The sequence below is a fragment of the Hypanus sabinus genome, chromosome 10 (assembly GCF_030144855.1).
Source record: "Hypanus sabinus isolate sHypSab1 chromosome 10, sHypSab1.hap1, whole genome shotgun sequence".
Lineage (NCBI taxonomy): Eukaryota > Metazoa > Chordata > Chondrichthyes > Myliobatiformes > Dasyatidae > Hypanus > Hypanus sabinus.
This window is the reverse complement of record NC_082715.1, coordinates 164,320,795-164,343,789: the sequence shown is the minus strand read 5'-3', so window position 1 is coordinate 164,343,789 and position 22,995 is coordinate 164,320,795. Positions and strand designations below refer to the sequence as shown.

At 46.4% G+C, this 22,995-nt stretch overlaps 2 protein-coding genes across 15 annotated transcripts in view; one reads left to right on the top strand and one right to left on the bottom strand.

Annotated features, from left to right (window-relative positions):
• Positions 1 to 8,146, bottom strand: part of LOC132401302 (zinc finger protein 850-like) — a 32,141-nt gene extending 23,995 nt beyond the window's left edge. The window contains exon 1 of one of the 3 annotated variants that reach the window (XR_009514544.1): positions 5,407 to 5,468. The gene's annotated coding sequence lies outside the window, so the exon portion shown is untranslated. Of the gene's footprint in view, positions 1 to 5,406; positions 5,469 to 8,031 lie in introns of those variants that run through there. The other 2 variants (XM_059983420.1, XM_059983421.1) reach the window with 2 other exon arrangements.
• Positions 8,147 to 12,438: 4,292 nt separating this feature from the next.
• LOC132401301 (NACHT, LRR and PYD domains-containing protein 3-like) overlaps positions 12,439 to 22,995 on the top strand; it is a 44,945-nt gene continuing 34,388 nt past the window's right edge. For 2 of the 12 annotated variants that reach the window (XM_059983419.1, XM_059983407.1), the window contains exons 1-3: positions 12,439 to 12,849; positions 14,494 to 14,662; positions 21,085 to 21,171. The gene's annotated coding sequence lies outside the window, so the exon portion shown is untranslated. Of the gene's footprint in view, positions 12,907 to 13,044; positions 13,589 to 14,493; positions 14,663 to 21,081; positions 21,172 to 21,594; positions 21,702 to 22,995 lie in introns of those variants that run through there. The other 10 variants (XM_059983413.1, XM_059983418.1, XM_059983415.1 and 7 more) reach the window with 10 other exon arrangements.

Sequence of the window (22,995 nt, the reverse complement as noted above, 5' to 3'; positions counted from 1 at the left end):
CTTTTCTTCCATCAAATCTTCACTTCCCTTTCCATTTGAATCTGTAATCGGACCCCCCCCCCCCATATTGTGCTATGAGCACTGAAATCTGCACACCACACTACATTGTCTGTTTTGTCCTTGTATCCTTAGTAGGCTGTCCAAATCCAACCTTTTACATGGATTGTAGTAGTTAATTATAATCACTTACTCCTCTCTCTCCCACACTTCCACCATTATGATCATCTCCAGGTATACCTCGCTTGATTAACATAGCACAACCCCCTCCTCCCCCTAGATTTCTATCTTTCCTTATCATTGTATATCAATATACCACAAAGTCTAAAGCTGGTTTCAACCAAGTTTCCTGAATACACACTACATCCAGTTTTACAACCATTTCTTTAATAAAGTGCTTGAATTCCTGCTATTGGCCAGTAAGCTCCTTGCATTCCATTGGAAAAGAACCACCATAATAAGTATTAACCAACCCGTGAAACTTCCTGGCTTGACTGATTAGTGAGGTTCTCCCTCACTTCTTCCCATGTCAGTCCTACTAACCCTAAATGGTTTACTGCTGCTTTGACCTCAGCCGTACTATTAATCACTCCTGCAATGAATGCTACCAGAGCCTTTTTGTCTACATAAATCCTGCCATTTGTTCTTTGTTGCATCTCTCGCATCCCTCTTGCTCTCTGGTCATTAGGAGCATTATTCTGTTCTCTTGACATTCTTACAGCTTCTGCATAAGTGATCTTTTCTTTTCACGCTTATTTCTTGAATTTTATTCCCCCGTCTCATATACTCACACCCACTATTTGCCACATTAAGAGCTCCTCCACAATGACAACATTTTGGGTGCACTCCTGTTCTGCACTTTCCATATTCATGATCACCCCCCACATCTAGCACATCTCCTCTGCCTGTTACACTGTTTAGCTATGTGTCCAAACCTTTGACAATTATAACACCTCAATGACTTTGGGAGGTAGTTACGCCAAAGGAACAGGGCACAGACAATTGGGTTACCATCAGGCGAGGGAAGGGGAAAGGGCAGGTAGTGCAGGGTTCCCCTGTGGCCATTCCCCTCCAGAAAAGGTATACCGATTTGGATACTGTTGGGGGGGATGACTTACCTGGGACAAGCTGCGGCAGCCGGATCTCTGGCACTGAGTCCGGTTCTGCAGTGCAGAAGGGAGGGAGGAAGAAGAGGAGAGCGGTAGTGATAGGGGACTCGATAGTTAGAGGTACAGGCAGGAGGTTCTGTGGTCCCGACAGAGACTCCAGGATGGTTTGTTGTCTCCCGGGTGCCAGGGTCAGGGATGTCTCTGATCGCGTGCACAGTATTTTGAAGTGGGAGGGAGATCAGCTGGATGTCGTGGTACACATCTGTACCAATGACATAGGTAGAAAGAGTCAGGTCCTGAAGAGTGAGGACAGAGAGCTTGGTAGGAAGTTGAAAAACAGAACCTCGAGGGTAGTAATCTCTGGATTGCTGCCTGTGCAAAGTGCCAGTGGGGTAAGAATAGGATGCTCTGGCAGATGAACAAGTGACTGAGGAACTGGTGTAGGCGGCGGGGTTTCAGATTTCTAGGTCGTTGGGACCTCATTTGGGGCAGGTGGGACCTGTACAAGAGAGACGGGTTACACCTGAACTATAGTGGGACCAATATACTTGCAGGGAGGTTTGTTAGTGTTATTGGGGAGGGTTTAAACTAGATATGCAGGGGGATGGGAACCAGAGTGCCAGAGTAGATAGTGGAAAGGGGGTAAAAATAAATGATGTTAGTAATTCACGCAAAGTCACAAATAGCAAGGTTTGTGGTGGTAACAATCTTCTGAGGTGTGTATATTGCAATAAAAGGAGTATTGTGGGAAAGGCAGACGAGCTGAGGGCCTGGATTGACACATGGAATTATTACATTGTAGCCATTACTGAAACTTGGCTACAGGAGGGGCAGGACTGGCGGCTCAATGTTCCAGGGTTCCGATGTTTCAGATGTGATAGAGGCAGAGGGATGAAGGGGGGGGGGGGGGGGGGAGGGTGGCTTGGCTATTAAGGGAAAACATTATAGCAATGCTTCGGCAGTAAAGATTAGAGGGCTTGTCTACTGAGACCATATGGGTGGAGCCGAGAAACAGGAAAGGTATGACCACATTAATGGGTTGTATTCTAGACCACCCAATAGTCAGTGAGAATTGGAGGTGCAAATCTGCAGAGAGATAACAGACAATTGCAGGAGACAGAAAGTTGTGGTTGTAGGGGATTTTAATTTTCCACATAGTGATTGGGACTCCCAAACTGTTACAGGTCTAGATGGGTTAGAGTTTGTGAAATGTGTTCAAGAAAGTTTTCTAAATCAATATATATATGTACCAACTAGGAAGGATGCAATATTAGATCTCCTGTTAGGAAATGTGAAGGAAGTGTGTGTAGGGGAACACTTTGGTTCCAGTGATCATAACACAATTAGTTTCAACTTGATCATGGATAAAAATAGACCTGGTCCTCGGGTTGAGGTTCTAAACTGGAAAAAGGCCAAATTTGAAGAAATGAGAAAGGATGTAAAAAGCGTGGATTGGGACAGGTTGTTCTCTGGCAGGGATGTCGTTGGTAAGTGGGAAGCCTTCAAAGGAGAAATTTTGAGAGTGCAGAGTTTGTATGTTCCTGTCAGGATTAAAGGCAAAGTGAATAAGAATAAGGAACATTGCTTCTCCAGGGATATTGGAACTCTGATAATGAACAGAGAGATGTATAACATGTAAAGGAAACAGGGAACAAATGAAGGTGCCCGAGGTGTATAAAAAGTGCAAAAAACACTGAAGGAAGAAATCAGGAGGGCTAAAAGAAGACATGAAGTTGCTTGGGCAGTCAGGATGAAAGATCCTAAGAGCTTCTACAGGTATGTTAAGAGCAAAAGGATAGTAAGGGATAAAATTGGTCCTCTTGAAGATCAGAGTGGTCAGCTATGTATGGAAACAAAAGAAATGGGAGAGATATTAAATGGTTTTTTTGCATCTATATTTACTAATGGAGTCTATGGAAACAAGGCAAACAAGTAGGGAGATCATAGAACTTATACTGTTTAAAGAGGAGGAGGTGCTTGCTGTCTGAGGCAAATCAGAGTCGATAAATCCCCAGGACCTGACAGAGTATTCCCTCAGACCTTGAAGGAGACTAGTGCTGAAATTGCAGGGGCCCTGGCAGATATATTTAAAATGTCAATATCCATGGGTCAGGTGCCAGAGGATTGCAGGATAGCTCATGTTGTTCCGTTGTTTAAAAAAGGCTCAAAAAGTCACTCCGGAAATTATAGGCCAGTAAGATTGACATCTGTAGTAGGTAAATTATTAGAAGGAGTACTAAGAGACAGGATCTGCAAGTATTTGGATAGAAAAGAACTTATTAGGGAGAGACAACACGGCTTTGTGCGTGGTAGGTCATGTTTAACCAATCTATTAGAGCTTTTTTGAGGACGTTACCAGGAAAGTGGATGAAGCAAAGGCAGTGGATGTTGTCTACATGGAGTTCAGTAAGGCCTTTGACAAGGTCCTGCATGGAAGGTTAGTTAGGAAGATTCAGTCGCTCGGTATACACGATGAGATGATAAATTGGATTAGACATTGGCTTGATGGAAGAAGCCAGAGAGTGGTAGTGGAGGATTGCTACTCTGAGTGGAGGCCTGTGACTAGTGGTGTGCCACAGGGATCAGTGCTGGGTCCATTGTTATTTGTCATCTATATCAATGATCTGGATGATAATGTGGCAAATTGGATCAGCAAATTTGCTGATGATACAAAGAATTTAGGTGTAGTGGACAGTGAGGAAAGTTTTCAAAGCTTGCAGAAGGATTTGGACCAGTTGGAGAAATGGGCTGAGAAATGACAGATGGAGTTTAATGCGGACAAGTGTTGAGGTATTGCACTTCGGAAGGACAAACCAAGGTAGAACATACATGGTAGATGTTAGGACACTGAGGAGTGCAGTAGAACAGAGGGAACTGGGAATACAGATACATAATTCCCTAAAAGTGGCGTCACAGGTAGATAGGGTAGTAAAGAGAGCTTTTGGGACATTGGCCTTTATAAATCAAAGTATTGAGTATAAGAGTTGGAATGTAATTGGGAGGTTGTATAAGACATTGGTGAGACCGAATTTGGAGTATTGTGTGCAGTTTTGGTCACTTAATTACAGGAAGGATATTAATAAGGTTGAAAGAGTGCAGAGAAGGTTTACAAGGATGTTGCCGGGACTTGAGAAACTGAGTTATAGAGAAAGGTTGAATAGGTTAGGACTTTATTCCCTGGAGCATAGGAGAATGAGGGGTGATTTGATAGAGGTGTTTCAATGATGGGTACAGATAGAGTGAATGCAAGCAGGCTTTCTCCACTGAGGTTAGGGGGAGAAAAAAAACAAAGGTCATAGGTTAAGGGGGAAGGGGGAAAAGTTTGAAGGGAACATGGGGGTGGGGCTTCTTCACGCACAGAGTGGTAGAAGAGTGGAATGGGCTGCCAGATGAAGTGATGAATGCAGGCTCACTTTTGACATTTAAGAAAAACTTGAATAGGTATATGGATGAGAGGGGTTTGGAGGGATATGGCCCAGATGCAGGTCAGTGGGACCAGGCAGAAAAATGGGTCGGCACAGCCAAGAAGGGCCAAAAGGCCTGTTTCTCTGCTGTAATGTTCTATGGCTTTGGCACATACACCCTTACTGGGTAATTCATAAAACCCAGGAACACCTTCCCTGGCACTCTTTCTTCTTCAAATTCAATCAATACTGTTTCACATTCCTTTTTCACTCCCTTTATTGTTTTTAGTCTTTGAACATTCATGACTTTTCCTCCTTTGATACTCCTCTTTAACTCCTGCATATTTATACTCATTGGCACCCCCGTGATCACTCCTTTACATGCACCACCATTTTGTGCTCCCACCCTCCCTGTGTATTCCACCTTACATTTTCCTATCTCTTTTAGCTTGAGTGCTTTCTCAAGCTGCTCCTCATTTGCACATCTTACCAATGAGTTGCCATCATTATGGACTTTTGCAAATACTATTTCCCCTATCTTATTTGCCAGAGTTGTTGTTAGCACAAACGGGTTAATTTTCATGTTTCCTTGAGCCTTCTCAGTAAACCTTATTATGACAACACCTCCTCTCTGAACTTGTTCATCTTCCTCACTTTCAGAGCTCTCTCCATTGTCATTTCTTATTCTTTTACGTCCTTTTTCTCGATTTTCATTCATCCGTCTCCTCATTCCCTTTAATTCTCCCTTCACGACCATCCATTTCTCCCTAGCTGCCTCGCCAAAGGCAGCAGTTCAGCAGCTTGCTCAGCCTAGCTGCTACTCGCACCGGAACCAGAAACACAAGCACACACTGGCCAACCTTTGCCCAGTTCAGGGTGCAGCCCGCATCGCTTACCTGCACTCTCCTCCCGAGGCCTTTGGGTAGTGCGCGCATGCGCCATATTCGAGACCTTCCGCATCCCTGACGCCTGCGCATTTGATCTATGCTTCAGCGACGGTAAAAATTGTTATGCAGAGCTTTCTGGGTAATTACGGTGCCATTAAAAGTTTCTGCAAGTACCGGTTCCATGTCCATACCTCAGTTTTTTTGTGTGTAGAAAACTCAGCAGCTCTTTTAACGCAGAAAGCAGCTCCCATAAATAATACACTTAATGTCAGTAAATTTTCCGCCTGTCTAACGCCAAAGTAGAACATTCTTACAAATGCAGATATAGAACACAAGGGATTCTGCAGTTGCTGGAAATACAGACAGACACACACAAAATGCTGGAGGAACACTGCAGTTCAAGCAGCAACTAAGCAGCGGAGTACACAGTCTAGGCATGCTGAAGAGGCTTGGCCTAAATATTGTCTATTTATTCCTCTCCACATTTGTTGCCTGATCTGTTGATTTCCACCATTATTTTGCAGAAATTAACTACCTTCTTTTTTCAATCAAACTTTCAAAAAATTTCTGATCTTTCATTTGTAGCCACATCTTGCGGGTCTGATTCCACTTCCTCCCCCTGCTTGTAAACTCTAGACCCCATCGCTTTCTGGAACCCCAAAGTCCTGACTCAGGCTGGCAATTCTTTGGTTTCTGACTCTGCTCCATGGAAGATTCCCTCACTGGTCTGCTGTCAGACTTTCGAGGTGCATTGTAACAACCCAGCTGTCTGAGACACAGTCCTTTGAAATTAGTGAAAATGACCTAAAACGTTGAAAAGAGCAGGGCAGAAGGAGTCTAACCACCGTAGTCCAGAGCCCCGAAGAAAGTCAAAGCCACAGTGAGCTCATCATCTTATTCAGCCTGGAGAAATTCATGCAGGCGTATAAGATGATGAGAGTCATTGATCGTGTGGATAGTCAGGGGCTTTTTCCCACGGCTGAAATGGCTAACATGAGGGGGTAAAGGTTCAAGCTGCTTGGAGGTAGGTACAGAGGAGATGTCAGAGCTAAGTTTTTTAAATCAAGAGTGATGTGTGTGTGGAATGCACTGCCGGTGACAGTGATAGGGGCAAATGCAATAGGGTCTTTTAAGAGATTCTTAGATTGGTACAAGGAGCCCAGAAACATAGAGGGCTATGCGGTAGGGTAATTTTAGGCAGATCCTAGAGTAAGTTACATGGTTGGCACAACATTGTGGGCGAAAGGGTCTGTAATGTGCTGTAGATTTGTATGATTCTATGAAATGCAAGGGAAATCTCTTCTCCCACGGAGAAGTGGCTAATTGCATCCTGTAATCACAGGGAGAGTGAAAGGGGAATGGCAGGGATAGTTTGATATACTGCAACGGAACATAAACATGGGCAGGACCAGTTGGGCCGAGTGGCCTCTCTAGTGTACATTGTGAGGGTGGCAGAGACAGTAAGTCCATGAGACACGGGATTTGATACAAACAGATTTATCTTTCACAGCTCCACAATATTAAACACCAGTCTAGTGTTACGAATGTGCCACAACTCTGAGGGGCCGAAGGGTACAAAGTAGCCCCCTCCTTTTTGAGAACCGCAAGATCGCTATTAATTCGGGTCTGGGACCCAGGAAATGAGAGAGAGACGTCCAGAATACACAGGGTTTGGAATTTGTCCTGGCCTCAGTGATACAAAGCCACTGATAACGGCCATTGTCTCTTGGAGATGAAATTGTGTATTGAGTAATGTACTATTCATTGAAGCCCTCAGGGGGTGACCAGAGTGGTCTAGTTGAGTGATTGCATCATCCCAACCTGATTGACATCTGAGTAAGGATAAAAGAGGTTCTGGGAAACAACCCCTTTAGACGCACCAGGAGAAACGCGAGAAATCCCGTGACAGCGTTTAATAGCGACATCCGGTGGGGGGCTCGCGTGCGTCCTTTCCCTTTGCCTGGGATTGGGGCCTTACCACAGACGAACGGCTTAGCCACACCAACGAAATTTCGAAGTATCGACATCATAAAAAGGAAAAGCTGGCAAGTTTCTAAAATCTCTCTCTTGACTCCAACCAAAGGCTGCAGCCTGAATGAACTGAGTGACTTTTATATTTCCATTGGACAATACATTATCCCCTAGACAATGATAGAGCTATTTCTTATTGATTATTATTATACCCGCACGTTTAGATTTAGTATTGACGACGTTTAGTATCTGTATGTTTGCATTGATATTATTTTTGTGTATTTTTACCAATAAATACTGTTAAAAATAGTACCATCAGACTTCAATGGACCTCTCTATCTTTGCTGGTAAGTGACCCAGTTACGGGGTTCGTAACACTAGTTAAAGGCTAACATCAGCAGAACAGACTCCTCCAATGCTCAGTGACCAGGGTTCAGTCCTGGGTGCGATGAGCAGCCGCAAGAACTTCAGAATCTGACAGTAACAGTCCCTCCTGAACCTGCAGCTGCCTTCAGTCACCGTGATGGTGAAACATTTAACACAGAGCTAATTTGAACTTCTTCCCTGATGTGAGGTTGTTGGTGTTGCAGCAGCTGGGATGATTGAGTGAGACTCTTTGTTCACTCCGGACGGAAATGTGGCCGCTATTTATTGTGAACTCACCGGAGCATCACAAGGTGGGTTAACTGAATGAGTCTCTTCACACACCCGGAGCAGCTGAACGGCCGCTTCCCAGTGCGAAGCTGTTGGTGTATCCGCGATGGCAGCAGAGTGAATCCCTTCCAAAATGAGAGCCAGTGATTGACATCTCACTGCTGTCAACGTCATGTCAATGTATCCAATCAGATTCCGGACATGGACACGTGTTCGGTCTCTCCTTGCAGCGAGTGGGGTGCTGACTTCTCCAGCATCTCCACCTCTACATTCTAGGATCGATGGCATTCAAACGCTGGTGAAATGACAGATACAGCGGAACTAACGTGCCGTTGTGTTTGAGATTCCCATACACAAATCCTTTGACATTTTTACACTGTTAAAAATTCACAAACCACGTCAGTGGGTGAAGAACAACATTTCAACTCAGATAATTTTAGTCTCCATGGTGCATTCTGATAAAAACTCTGTCACAGCTCAAAACAATTTGGACGAACAAGACTTCATCTTCTAACTGGCTACAGTTCAAGCATCAGGCACAATATCAAACTCTCTGCTCCCCTCTCTGTATCAAAATGGATCATTCCTCCCCTTCATCAGTCTGTGACTTGGCTCAGTTTGTCTGTCTCCTTCGCATTCTGAGCATGCGCCACACACCCACCAGGATCACATTTTATTTACACGGCTGCGACTGGAGACTTTCTGATTATTATGTCTTTCCTGGTATCTGACTGTGGTAAACTCAGAGTCAGCAATGGTATTGAACCTCAGGAGTAGGTGATTAGGCTTTTTCATTGGACCCCAGAGATCAGTCCCTGACCACAGTTGTTCACAGTGTAATTTCTTTTTATTAAACAAAATATACTTTATTCAAAAATAACATTATATACAACAAACCATTCAATGACTCTCAGTCGTTTACAAATGTTTCCATTACAGTTTTTACATTTCCACACTTTCCACCACCCAGGTGGCACTGTTATTCCATATTTACATATTTACCCCAACCCCTACCCCTCAACTCCTGCGAGAGAAGGAGTGTTGTCCTTCCCCACTGGGCCTTTACGTGGCTGCACCGAGTTTGAGTGCGTCTCTCAGCACATTCTCCTGCAGCCGAGAATGTGCCAGTCGGCAGTATTCTCCCACGGACCTCTCCATGTGCTGGTAGACCATCAAGTTTCTTTGACCGAGTTGATGATCTGCCGGCAGCACCAGATGTTGGTCTCGGTGTGCGTCCCCAGGAAAAGCCCGTAGATCAGAGAGTCCTCTGATCCGCAGCTGCTGGGAATGAACCTCGACACTGCCCCTTCCATCCTCCTCCACACCTTCTCCGCGAACCCACAGTGAGCAAAGAGGTGGGTCACTGACTCCTCCTCACTGCAGTCCTCCCGTGGGCAGAGGGGTGCGGAGACGACGTTCCGGGCGTACAGGAGGGATCGGACTGGGAGGCCCCTCTCACCGTCAGCCAGGCGAGGTCTTGATGCCTGTTGGTGAGGTCTGGCGATGAGGCATTTTGCCACATGAACTGGACGGACTGCTCAGGGAACCACCCCACTGTGTCCATCACGTCCTTCTCCTGCAATGCCTGCAGGACCATACGTGCTGACCACTGCCTGATGGCCCTGTAGTCAAAAGCTTTGACCAGTCTCTACGAAGGGCAGGTATGGAGGCAACGACCAGCTGACAGGAGTGTTGCGCGGTAAGAGGGCCAGACCCATCCACAGTTTAATGTCCCGGTGGAGGCAGCGAGATGTGAGATGTCCCAGTCTGCTGGTGAAGAAGAAAGAGTGGAGTAGGTGAGGGGAGGCGATTCACATGCAATTTCGTAGCTTTGCAATCAGTACATAGTGCACTGTGGGGCTGCAGTGGCAGGTTCCATTGCTGGGATCAGTGCACAGTCACTGTGGGCTATGAGGATTTTGTGAATAAAGTGGCAATTTAGAATCTCAAGCCGAGGAGCTCGATATCGTTTGTATATTTCAGTTGTATTTACGGCTTTCTGATAACCAGATACGATAGGCCTCGACCTCTCTGGTTACATTGCGGGGTCGAGTCCGTTTTACCATTCATTTGGCTTGTAACCACAGACAGGAAAACGTCCTTGAGCCTGGGGCTGCACGCTTTAAGGCTTTTGAATCTCTTCCCCGATGGGGGAGCGAGTTTGCAGCAAGATTGTCCAGGTTGTGAGGATCTCTGAGTACATGGCTTGTTTTTCTGAGGCAGCGGAAGTGTAGGAAGAGTCCATGGAGGGGAGGCCCGTTTCTCTGATGTTCTCTCCAGTTCCTTGCGGTCATGGGCAGAGCAGTAGCCATACAGGGGCGTGAAGTATCGACAAGGAGCTCAGAGACCTCGGCCTTCAGCCTGCCTTGTGCAGCTGGATCCTGGACTTCCTGTCAGATCGCCGGCAGGTGGTAAGAGTGGGATCCCTCACCTCAGGGATGTCTCCTTGGCCCCTCCTTTACTCTCTGTGCACCCATGACGTGTCGCTACCCACTGCTCCAACCTGCTAATGAAATTTGCTGACGACACTACATTGATTGGCCAAATCTCAAACAATAATGAGGCAGCCTACAGAGAAGAAGTCATCACCGTGACACCCTGGTGTCAAGAAAACAAACTCTCCCTCAATGTGACAAAAACAAAGGAAATGGTTGTGGATTACAGGAGGAATGGAGACAGGGACCAAATTCAACATTTCCAAGTCTGTTATTGACACAAAATGCTCATTTTAATATTGATCATGACACAATGTATTTTCTATATTGTTAATGACATAAAACATATTTACAGATTGTTACTGACAGAGAATCGCATAGTTTACGTTCCATGTGTTATCTGAAAGTACTGTTACGAACCCCGTAATTGGGTCACTTAACAGCAAAGATAGAGACGTCCGTTTAAGTCTGATGATACGATTTTTAACAGTATTTATTGGTAAAAATACACAAAAATAATATCAATGCAAACATACAGATAATATACGTCGTCAATACTAAATCTAAAAGTGCGGGTATAATAATAATCAATAAGAAATAGCGCTATCGTTGTCTAGGGGTTAATGTATTGTCTGATGGAAATATAAAAGTCACTCAATTCATGCAGGCTGCAGCCTTTTTTTGGAGAGAGAGAGAGATTTTTTTAGAAACTTGCCGGCTTTCCTTTTTATGATTTCGATCCTTCGGGAGTCCCGTTGATGTGGCCGTTCACTTGTGGCCTCTCCTTTATCTAAGCCGTTCTTCCGTGGTGAGTCCACTACCCTGGCAAGGGAGGACGCACACGGACCCTCACTGGCTTTCCAGCGTTTCTCCTGGTGCGTCTGAAGGGGTTGTTCCCCAGACCCTCTTTTATCCTTCCTCACGGGGTCTCAGATGTCAATCAGGTTAGGATGATGCAAACCCTCAACCAGCCCACTCTGGTCATCCCCTGAGGGGCTTCAATGAATAGTACATTACTCAATACACAATTCCATCTCCAAGAGACAATGGCCGTTATCAGTGGCTTTGTATCGCTGAGGCCAGGACACATTCCAAACCCTGTGTATTCTGCGTGTCTCATTTCCTGGGTCCCAGACCCGAATTAATAGCGATCTTGCGATCCTCAAAAAGGAGTGGGCGACTTTGTACCGTTCGGCACCTCAGAGTTGTGGCACATTCGTAACAGTACAAACGATTGTACTTGCCTGAGATGCGGCCACAAGTTAGTATTTCTCTGTACCTGTACCTTCCCGTACTTATGCACTTGGCAACAAATTCAACAGGACCTGAGAAATCTCAGTGAGATTTGATTAGTGATCATCTTGGCAGCTCGGTAGGTCGAATGTATGAGACAGTATACTGTTAAATGCAAAACCCTGAACAGTGTTGATGATCAGAGGGATCTTAGACTCCAAGTTCATCGCTCCCTGAAAGAGACTGCACAGATTGATCGGGTGGTTAAGAAGGCAAATGGCATGGTTGTCTTTATTAGTTGAAACACTGAGTTCAGTGCTTCAATGTTCTTGCAGCGGATAGTGAGGTCAGCTGAGAAGATCATCGGGGTCTCTCTTCCCGCCATTGCAGACATTTACACTACACGCTGCATCTGCAAACAGCATTATGGAGGACCCCATGCACCCCTCATACAATCTCTTCTCCCTCCTGCCGTCTGGGAAAAGGCACCGAAGCATTTGGGCTGTCACGACCAGACTGTATAACAGTTTCTTCCCCCAAGCTATCAGTCTCCTCAACCCAGCGCCTAGTCTGACCTCTTGCCCTATTGTCCTGTTTATTATTTATTGTAATGCCTGCACTGTTTGTGCACTTTATGTAGTCTCATGTAGTTCTTGTGTGTTTCTTTCTGTTTTTTTTTTTACGTAGTTCAGTCTAATTTTTGTCCTGTGTCATGTACCAGCAGTTATGGTCGAAAGGACAATAAAAGTGACTTGACTTGAAAAGTGGGGAGGTTGTGTTGCAGCTGTTCCGAGCCTGCGGTCGTACTGTGACTGTTTCTTTAAGAGCGCCGGGGTGAGGAGGCGGGACTCTGACGTCAGTCACAGACTGTGGACTGAACCATTGAGAGAGCGATGTGCAGACAGGCGGTCGGCCGGTCCAGAGAGAGAGAGAGACTGGGAAAGCTGAGGCTTGGAACTCTGCTGCGGCCACAAGAATGGGCTGGTCATCGGTACAGTGTGTGTGTGGCCATCACTTCGTATGATCCATGGGAGTGGATTTTGTTAACAATTGCCTGGGGGTGCTGTGTAGTTACCCCTGGAGTGTTGCATACAGTTCCGGTCGCCGCATTCTCGGAAGGATGTTGGGGATATTTACCAGGATATTGCCTAGAATAGAGGTATAACGAGTGGTTGGACAGACTTGTGTTGTTTTCTCCAGAGCGTCGCACGCTGGGGTGAGACTGGATGGACGTTTATAAGATTACAAGAGGAAAGGATGGAGTGAACAGAAGATATTTTTTCCTGGGGATTGAGCGGCAAGTTTGTTTATTTAGCGGGAGGCGGGGTCACGTGATCCTGTTCGCCCCGCCCATTTAACCGCAGATGGGCATGTTTCGAGCCCCGCCCACCTGATGACGCGAATGACAACGGATATTGAATCTCCGCCGAATCTCAGCTGCAGCCTCCGGGCGGACGGTGTTCTGCTTTCCGCATCGTCTGGGGGGATCGGGAGAGGGACCTCGCGTCCTGGGTCGGGGTCACTGTCTGCAGCCTCCAGGCGGACGGTGTTCTGCTTTCCGCATCGTGCGGGGGGATCGGGAGAGGGACCTCGCGTCCTGGGTCGGGGTCACTGTCTGCAGCCTCCAGGCGGACGGTGTTCTGCTTTCCGCATCGTCTGGGGGGATCGGGAGAGGGACCACGCGTCCTGGGTCGGGGTCACTGTCTGCAGCCTCCAGGCGGACGGTGTTCTGCTTTCCGCATCGTGCGGGGGGATCGGGAGAGGGACCTCGCGTCCTGGGTCGGGGTCACTGTCTGCAGCCTCCAGGCGGACGGTGTTCTGCTTTCCGCATCGTCTGGGGGGATCGGGAGAGGGACCTCGCGTCCTGGCTGCGGGCCGAAGATATCACTTTCCCATCGGTGAGCATTGAGACCGATCCCGAGCGGGGAGATCCGATGTTGACTGAGGGCCAATGATCTGGGCTGGACTTCACTTAAACTACATTGAACGATGCAAACCGGGAGCCCAGGCTGTTTCCGCGGAATTGAAATGGAAGTCCCGCCAACAGGTCACGTGAGGCGGTGCCGCAGATCTGCCCCGCCCTCCGCCTGGTGACGCAAGGTCACGTGGTGTGTTGCTAACGGGGTTGACAATAATCTGGGGAATGACCTGCGTTATGTGGGAGGAGCATTTGATGGTTCTGGACCTGTGCTCAGTGGAGTTCAAAGGGACTGTGGGGGTGGTGGGGGATGTATGGTTAAGTTAACCTACCAAATGCTGAAAAGCCTGCATACAGTGGATATGGAGAGGATGTTTCCATTAGACGGAGAGTCTGATCTGACAGCACAGTCTCAGAATAAAGATGCTTCCCTTTAAAACTGAGATGAGAAAAGAATTTTGGCAAAAGGATGTCTGATCTGTGGAATTTATTGCGGCAGAGGTTGGTTGAGGCTGCCATTTGGGTATGTTTATGACAGAGATTAATATACTCATGATTGCTGAGTAGTTTCAGGGTTACAGGAAGAAGGCAGGAATATGGTGTTGGAATAAAAATCAGCCATGGTTGGGTGGTGGGGCAGACCAGATGGATCGAATCACCCAATTCTGTTCCTGTGTCTTATATCTCACCATGATTGAATGATGGCTCCTGCTTATCCCATATTGTTTTGTGACGTCTGAGGGACTTTAAAAGATTGTTCACTGAGATCATTATATTTGCCTTCAACATTTAAATTTCAGTGAGTTTTGTTCTTAGTAACATTAAGCAGAAATGTTTGGTTCTCCTTTTTATTGTTAATGTGCTTCATTATCTTTCATGTTAAAGTTAGACCTGCGGTGAGAGATCTATTTGGAAAAAAAACCCCAACTGGAAGCAAACCGCGACTGAAGACGAGGGAACAGCAACAAGTGAACCAGCCCGAGGACTGAGAGCATCAACCGGAGAGAACCCATCTAACTTGGAGAATCCAGTGATTCAGTCAGGAGAAAGTTTGGTGAGTCTCATTTACTCAAACACTGCTCCTTTAGACATTACATACCTGTAGAAAGGAATGTAGGAAATAGTTGGAGTGAGACTGAATGTGCCCAGAAGAACCAGTTATGCCTCTGTCAGACTCAGGTGCAATCCCTCCAGGTCTGATAATGTGCTTCCAGCAGCCCAGTCCTTTAAAACCACTCCCATTCCCTGACAGTGTTTACTCAGTTCAAGATCTTGCATCTTCTGAAGTAGCTTTTGGTCAGTTCTGAGTGGGGAGAGGGAAAGAGAGGGGAGTGTTTATACTGACTGTCTTTCAAAAAAAGTAATTGTTTGAACTTGCTGCAAACTCCCTACCCATACCCTGTACTTTCTCAACCAGATTATTGACATAGATGACAAGCAGCATGGGTGTAACCCCCGGGAACGTCACTAAGCATGGGACTCGAGTCCAAGAAACAGCCTCTCACCATAACGCTCTGCTTCCTACCAGTCACGTGCAGACTCTGGGGCTATGTAACAAACTCAATATTAACAGGAAGATTAGTCAGTGATTAAGATGAAGAGAGAATTGCGGCCTCCTGAAATGACCCGTGAGCTGAGCTGTCTGATCCAGTGGACCAGATCCTCCCTCGTCAACAACTTAATTTACCCCATGCCCATCCACCCAAGTCATATTGCGTCCGATAACCCACAGTTCCCCAAGCCACCCTCCATCCTGCCCCACACCCTTCTTACCATTCCGACACATAGACAGGTCCCCTTCACCCACATCCACTCTCCCAGCTTGGGGAAGCATAACAAACTGATGCCGCAATCCTGACTCGGGTGCAAAGCTAAAACTGGGGATGCAAGACTGGAGAGCCCGGAGCCTGCAGCTGTCCGGCAGAGCTCGGACCCGGCCCTCGATTTACACAAACCCGAGATCAGCCCCTTCCTCACCACCACCTGAACAGGAGTAACACCAGCATCAGCTGGGGTTGACACTGCACTGCGATTTGCCGTAGGTCTCCGTGGCGTCACCACTGGTCGGAGGGACAACGCAGAGAGTTTGGCCGTCCAGTCCTTTCACTGTGACACTCTGAACTTTACATCAACTCCATCCAAATGACTCTGGGTGAAATTTGATGACCAGCAAATGTGATTCCTCTGTGCAATCACTCACTTTCAGAGGAATGGGGTTCACTTTGTCAGAGGTTTTAGTTTCTCAGGAGACAAAGACTGCAGAGATGAGTGGTCTTCTGTTAACTGATAACGAATCTGTGTTTACACTGCTAGCAACTCCAGTTTACATCAGTAAAGCTGTTGCTTATGAAAATAGTAAACAACAGGACATTGCAATGACTGAACCAACCCGGATCAGATCACCCCGGAAAGTCCTCCCCAGAAACATTCAGGGGTTTTGTGACCCTACTCGAGACACAGGTCAACTGCCACTCCATCAACAACATGGGAAGCCAGGCACATAGCAGGCGACTTTCCCTCACACAATGCTGGATTCAGTGATAAAACATTAAGTTTCCTTCATTGTCCCCCTGAAATCATGAAAAACATCCATTGGACAGCTTTACCCACTCGTGATGTCACTCTGGTACCCCCACATGTCAGATGTCACGTGTGTGTTCCCCACACTGGGATCTGATGTCACGTGTGCAGTTCCTTACATCACACTGGCGCTGAGACGGTTAAGTTTTACTGGCGAAGGTACCCACCCACCCCACACCACAGTCAATGAGTTACTCTCTTCCCATTAGTGTGAAGCAATGTCAGTCACTGGTTATGCTCAGTAGTGGAGATAGACCCGCCGAGAGGGCGTTACCCCCCGCTGAGAGGAGCGTTACCCCCACTGATACATCTCCCGCTCTCGTCCCAAACTCCAAGCTCCCTGTCAAAGCGGAACAAGCCTCAAAGTAAATGTCCACTTTTTGATTTATTTCCATTTCCCTCCGAGGGGAGTTGGGGCGTTTGTGAAGCGTCTCCTGCGGCCGGAGTCTGATGTATGGTTGAGAGATAGGAGGAGACCGCTCGGCCTGTCAGTTTGATGCCGGCTCCGGGGAGGATCCCGGCAGAAGGAGGAGGGAGAGGGAATTAACTGAGGAGATAAATATGGTGTGAGGGGTTGAATAGGATGGAGTCAGAGAGGCTGTTTGTCCCGGGATCAAGGATCAGGATGGGGGAAGGAGCACATTGACAGTGGGGAGAGGACATGAGGGAAATGCCTGAGCCCACGGTGGTGGCGAGCAGATATTCACCACTTTGTGGGGCAAACATTGGCAGACTGTATTTTCATATTGTTAGTGACACAGAACTGTATGATTCATGTTCTGTGTGTATTCTGAATGTACTTGCCTGTGATGCTGCTACACGTCAGGGTTTCTCTGTACCTGTACCTTCCCGTACTTACTCACTTGGCAACAAATTCAAAAGGGCCCGAGAAAACTCAGTAAGAATTGATTAGTGACGATCATCTTGGCAGCTCGGTAGGTCGGATGTAAAGAATGTAGAACATAAGAATCTACAGCACTTTACAGGCCCTTCGGCCCACAATGTCATGCCAAACATGTAACCTCTTCCAGAAATTGACTAGAGTTTACTTGCTGCATTGCCCTGTATTTTTATAAGCTCCATGTACCTATCTAAGAGTCTCTTAAATGATCCCATTGTACCCGCCTCCACCATGTCGCTGCCAGTGCATTCCACACACACACCACTCTCTGCGTGAAAAACTTACTCCTGACATCCAGAGAGGGGAAAGGGAGGCATTTATCTCAAACCTAGAGGAGTGTTACAGGTACTCGGGTCGGCAGTGGATACTGAAGAGGAAACTGTGGATTAGGTTAAGGCTGGGGCACTGTGCACTAAACCAAACATTGAAATTGATAGGGAAACACCAGACAGGACTGTGTGAGGAATGTCAGGAAGAGGAGTCAGTTGAACATGCAGTTCTGAATTGCAGGAAGTATGGGATACAGGGGGAGATGATGAGAATTAATCTAAGGGAATTGGGGGTTCAGAAATTCACAGTAAAAGGGTTACTGGGCATGGGTGAGAGGGTCAGGGTACTTCTAGCTTTCTTAAGGGACACAGGGTTTTTTTTTAAGAGGATATGATGGATAAGCAGGAATAGGGTACTAGGATGGCCAAAGAGGAAAGGGTAAAGTGTAGATTAGGGTGTGTGTGAATGGGTGAAGTGATTTAGAGTGTGAGTCTATCGTCTGATCCACTCTCCGGAGCAGAAGGTGGCGGTAATGCATCATTTAGCTGGGTGCCAACTGCCTTAAGACAAGAAGAAGATGATTCGTCCTTGTACCTACTTCCAAGCACCTTAATACTCTGCTCCCTCTTGTTAGTCATTTCAACCCTGGGAAAAAGCCTCTGGCTATCGTCACAACCAATGCAATCAATGCCTCTCATTTGATACACCTCTGTCAGGTCACCTCTCATCCTCCATCCCTTCAAGGAGAAAAGGCCAAGTTCACTCAACCTATTCTCAACCACTCAACCATTCCCCGATCCAGGCAACATCGTTGTAAATTTCTGCACTCTCTCTCTATAGCATCCATATTGTTTCCTGTAGTGAGGTGACCAGAGCTGAACACATTACTCCCAAGTGGAGTTTAATCAAGGTCTTATATAGCTGTAACATTACCTCATGCTCTTGAACTCAATCCCATGGTTGATGAATGCCAACACGCCATACGCCCAGTTCTGCATCCTATCGATGTTGCACTGTAACACCTGACAGCCCTGCAGATGATACACAACACTCCCAACTTTTGTGTCATCAGCAAACTTACTAACCCATCCTTCAACTTCCTCATCCAGGTCATTTGTAAAAATCACAAAGAGAAGGGGTCCCAATAGAACACTATTGGTCACCGTCATCCATGCAGAATACGAACCATCTCCAACCGCCCTTTGCCTTCAGTGGGCATGCCAATTCTGGATCCACAAAGCAAAATCTCCTTGGATCCCGTACCTCATTATTTTCTGAATGAGCTTTCCATGGAGAACCTTGTTTAACCGCTTACCGAAATCCATATACAGTACTTCCACTGCTCTACCTTCATCAGTGTGTTTTGTTACATCCTCAAAGAATTCAATCAGGTTTATAAGGCATGACCTGCCCTCAGCAAAGCCATGCTGACTATCCGTAATCAGATTACATCTCTCCAAATCTTCCAATCCTCTGGTACTTCTCCCCACATAATTGATGATGCAAAGATCATCGTCAGAGGATTAGCTATATAACCATATAACAATTACAGTACAGAAACGGGCCATCTCGGCCCTTCTAGTCCGTGCTGACGCTTACTGTCACCTAGTCCCACTGGCCCGCACTCAGCCCATAACCCTCCATTCCTTTCCTGTCCATATACCGATCCAATTTTACTTTAAATGACAATACCGAACCTGCCTATACCACTTCTACTGGAAGCTCGTTCCACACAGCTACCACTCTCTGAGTAAAGAAATTCCCCCTCGTGTTACCCTTAAACTTTTGCCCCTTAACTCTCAAATCATGTCCTCTTGTTTGAATCTCCCCTACTCTCAATGGAAAAAAGCCTATCCACGTCAACTCTATCTATCCCCCTCATAATTTTAAATACCTCTATCAAGTCCTCCCTCAACCTTCTACGCTCCAAAGAATAAAGACCTAACTTGTTCAACCTTTCCCTGTAACTTAAGGTGCTGAAACCCAGGTAACATTCCAGTAAATCTTCTCTGTACTCTCTCTATTTTGTTGATATCTTTCCTATAATTCGGTGACCAGAACTGTACACAATACTCCAAATTTGGCCTTACCAATGCCTTGTACAATTTTAACATTACATCCCAACTCCTATCCTCAATGCTCTGATTTATAAAGGCCAACATACCAAAAGCTTTCTTCACCACCCTATCCACATGAGATCCCACCTTCAGGGAACTATCTCCTCCCTTGATTCCTACAGTAGCATGGGGTCTATCTCGTTCAGTTCCGGTGACTTATCTAACTTAATACCTCTCAAAAGATCCAGCACATGCTCTTTCTTAAACTCACACTCGAGCATTTCAGTCTGCTGCAAGTCATCTCCACAATTGCCAAGGTCCTTTTCACTGGTGAATACTGAAGCAAAATACTCAGTACGTCAGAATATGTAAATGATCGGCAGGCTGAGAAACATCTGTTGAGAATGTAGTGGTGAGACTTAACCAAGCTGTTGTGCCATTGCTGGCGACCTCCACGGATTTGTTACCCTTGCATGACGTGCTCTCAGCTCCAATAATGATTGTTACAAAAGTCAGTGATACATGTTCGATCCTTTATTAGCAATCAGCAAACATACAATCTCGAAGCGATGAAACTGAACTGCACCCAAGTGTAATTTCATCATATTTGAGTGGATAATTACAAAATATATGACATTTGTCTGTCCCCAGCTGTGTACTGCATGGAACAAAGCACAAATATGTAACTGTTTCCCTTTGCGTTTACCACACCCCACTGTTACCATAAAAAGCATCATAAATACACAATCAGAATACACTGCTGACATAGCAGATACATGGCTCCTACACACAAGCTCAGCTCCGATACAGGGCTTTCCACCTGAAATATTAACGTTAATATTCTTAACAAGTATTATTGAATACTTGTTGAATTATTCCAGCATTTTATTTTATTTACAATTTTTCCCAACTGGTTGCTTTGGATGTATGGCATGTCAACATTGTGTTTACAAGGTGTCATATAACTAACTACCTGATAATAGCCAGGTGATATGCTCGAAGAAATCTTAACCGAGTGTTGGTGCTAATAATGGACTTAAAAGTCCTGCCAGAAAAACGACAATGGTTCAGGACAAGATGTCACGATGCTATGGGTGAGATTGCATTGTTCAGTGTGTCAGAGTGTTTCTCTACAGACTTTTGTATATTTTGTATATTGTCATATGCGTGAATGCCAGGCGATGGTAACCTGAAAGAAGACGGTGAGAATCAGGTGTGGCTGAGAAATCTGTGTGATCCAGTGACCAGAGGAATAGAAATCTCATTGTCAGCAGATATGTTTCAGCCCACGCTGCAGTACACAGTGCCACCAGTGGTAGGAGGACCAAATCAGTGGGTGCTGTCTGCTCAGCCTGGCTTGCCATTTCCATTGACACATCTCTCCCGGTCCAGGACACAAGATTGGTTCCTAAAGGGGAATTGCCTGCAATATAGCGAGTAGATTCCCTGGAGAACCCTGGCCCAGTGTACAATCCATGGGGAAAGCAGAAATGGACATTGTGTGTCTGTGGGTGGACGGGTACCAGTGGTTCTGGCAATGTCTGGTCTTCAGTGGACAGGCCCGAGATGTTTGGAAGTGTTTGCCTACGTTTAAAAACAAAACAGTATTCTCCTTTAAACCCCAATTAATGTTTGACCATCCTATTATTTGTATTTGTTACAAAGCAGCAAAAACTGATCACATCTGTCCTCAAAATGGCTGAAGTTGCAAGCAGTGGGGAGTTCCAGTGGCATCGACATCAGGAAAGGACACGGGTATGTTGGCGAATTATTTTCATTTATAACTACTCTGCTGATTCTGCACCTGGGTTTAATTCAATATCGGCAATTCACAAAATCTTTGTGAAAACTGTGCCAAGAGATGAGAGAGCGTTAACATCAATGGGGGAAACTCGTGGAAGGAGTACAGTTACCGTCTGCTCCTGCTCCTCTAGCAGATTGTGTGCACATTCAAATAGCCAGACATTCTGCAGATGCCGGAAGTCCTGAGTAACACAAAATATGGCAGAACTCAGCAGGTCAGGCAGCATCCATGGAGAGGAATAAACATTTGACGTTTTGGATCCGGACCACAAGGAATAGAAAGTAATGTGGCATTATCTAGAATTTCTGCCCCCTCGTTTCCAGTCCGATGAAGGACCTTGGCCTGAAACGGTGATTGTTTATTCTCCTCCATAGATGCTGCCTGACATGCTGAGTTCCTCCAGCATTTTGTGAGCTATCACGGAGATTTGCCGAGGAAGGATTGACCAGGCAGACGGACTGTAACCCCGAGCAAAGCGGAGGTGATGGGCAGTACCAGGAGAGTGATGGTGATGGGTTACTATATTCTCAGCAATAAGCAGAGTCCTTTCCAAACAGAGAGGTATATTCCCGGGGACACCAGAGAGCAGCCTTCAACAGATGGGACTATAGCCCCTCCTGCACCTCTGGCCCAAGCCCGTTCCTCCCCTCGCCCCGTCCTTGTCTCCATAGAGATATTTTCAAGTCAAGTCAAGTCACTTTTATTGTCATTTCGACCATAACTGCTGGTATAGTACACAGTAAAAATGAAACAATGTTTTTTCAGGACCGTGGTGTTACATGACACAGTACAAAAACTAGACTGAACTACGTCATAAAAAAACAACAAAGCGAGAAAAAAAACACACAACTACTACACGAGACTATAGACCTACCCAGGACTGCATGAAGTGCACAAAACAGTGCAGGCATTACAATAAATAATAAACAGGACAATAGGGCAAGGTGTCAGTCCAGGCTTCAGGTATTGAGGAGTCTGATAGGTTGGGGGAAGAAACTGTTACATCGTCTGGTTGTGACAGCCCGAATGCTTCGGAGCCTTTTCCCAGACGGCAGGAGGGAGAAGAGATTGTATGAGGGGTGCATGGGGTCCATAATGCTGTTTGCTTTGCTGATGCGGCGTGTGGTGTAAATGTCTGTAATGGCAGGAAGAGACCTCACTGAGGTCAGCTGAGGTCACTTCTCAGCTGACCTCACTATCCGCTGCAGGGTCTTGTGATCCAAGATGATGCAATTTCCGAACCAGGCAGTAATGCAGCTGCTCAGGATGCTCTCAATACAACCCCTGTAGAATGTGATGAGGATGGGGGGGGGGGGGGGGGGGGGGGGGGGGGTTGGGGAGATGGACTTTTCTCGGCCTTCGCAGAAAGTAGAGAAGCTGCTGGGGATTCTTTGCTATGGAACTGCTGTTGAGGAACCAGGTGAGATTCTCTATCAGGTGAACACCATGTAATTTGGTGCTCTTACGATCTCTACCGAGGAGTCATAGATGTTCAGCGGGGAGTGGTTGCTCTGCGTCCTCCTGAAGTGAACAACCATCTCTTGTTTTGTTCACATTCAGAGACAGGTTGTTAGCTCTGCACCAGTCCGTTAGCCGCTGCACCTCCTCTCTGTAAGCTGACTCATCGTTCTTGCTGATGAGACCCACCACGGTCGTGTCATCTGTGAACTTGATGATGTGGTTCGAGCTGTGTGTTGAAGCACAGTCATGGGTCAGCAGAGTGAACAGCAGTGGGCTGAGCACACAGCCCTCGGGAGCCCCCGTGCTCAGTGTGA